The sequence below is a fragment of the Sinocyclocheilus anshuiensis genome, unplaced genomic scaffold (genome assembly GCF_001515605.1).
Source record: "Sinocyclocheilus anshuiensis isolate Anshui unplaced genomic scaffold, SAMN03320099.WGS_v1.1 scaffold274, whole genome shotgun sequence".
In the NCBI taxonomy this organism is placed as follows: Eukaryota; Metazoa; Chordata; class Actinopteri; order Cypriniformes; family Cyprinidae; genus Sinocyclocheilus; species Sinocyclocheilus anshuiensis.
Genome location: NW_015547698.1, coordinates 282,209 through 283,146, shown reverse-complemented (window position 1 = coordinate 283,146; position 938 = coordinate 282,209). Strand labels below are relative to the sequence as shown.

General features: G+C 36.0%; 2 protein-coding genes across 2 annotated transcripts in view; both read right to left on the bottom strand.

Annotated features, from left to right (window-relative positions):
• The window catches only part of LOC107703675 (B-cell receptor CD22-like), a 15,800-nt gene that overhangs the window by 1,936 nt on the left and 12,926 nt on the right, over nucleotides 1–938 (bottom strand). The window lies entirely within an intron of this gene.
• LOC107703764 (B-cell receptor CD22-like) overlaps nucleotides 1–938 on the bottom strand; it is an 18,593-nt gene that overhangs the window by 16,349 nt on the left and 1,306 nt on the right. The window lies entirely within an intron of this gene.

Here is a 938-nt window from a genome sequence, read left to right as displayed (position 1 = left end):
GACACATTATTCGCTATAGTTTAGAAAATGGTAATAAAATATGACAAGAACTCAGAGTTAAACTGTGTCAGAACAAATTCAGCTTGATAATGTTAGATAACTTTGATAGAGAGGTATGTAATAGATTACAATCAACCACAAATTAGACAGCTGTTAGTATGACAGAATTTACACAACTATCAATACTTTGTCGGGCAACACTTAGCCTTAATGTCAGCATATAGTCTCCTAGGCATGCTATCACTGAATCTCCCTCCTTTATTTCTCCAGATGGACTCACTGCTACAAAAGCCCGCTGTGGAGGATCTAGAGGTCCAGTATATAGAATGAAAATAATATTAATAAAAACATTTAACATTCTAACCAATTTGGTCTTTTACACGATAGGGATGCACCGATACCAGTTTTTCCAGTACTCGCCCGATAACTTAGTCGGGCAGCCCTTAGCCTTAATGACAGCCTGTAGTCTCCTGGGCATGCTGTCATCCAGCTTCATGCGAACCTCAGCTTCAATGTTTTTTCCCAGACTCGGTCTGAATAATTTTTGGTCCCAAATGTGTATCAGTTTTGCTGGTAGTCCACTGTATGAATAATTTTTGGGTATGATTTGTCACAGTTTACTTTATTTTGATATCCTCACTTACATCAATGAACTATAGTGTCCTGCACCCACTAGTAAAAAAATATCAAATATTATATCTGGTCTCTGAATAATGTTTGGATTCACTGTATTTGTTATTTTAACACTTAATTATGCCCATTAACAAGTATTTTACAAGTTTTTGTTACTTTCACTGTTCATTTTTTTGCTCTGTGGTACATCATCTTTAATTTAAAAGCATTAGAGCTGCTCCATTGCAGTGGCTTAGTACTGTAATCACGTGCTTTGCTGTAATAATGCAGGGAACCACTCGTTATAAATCTCCTAACTGATATTT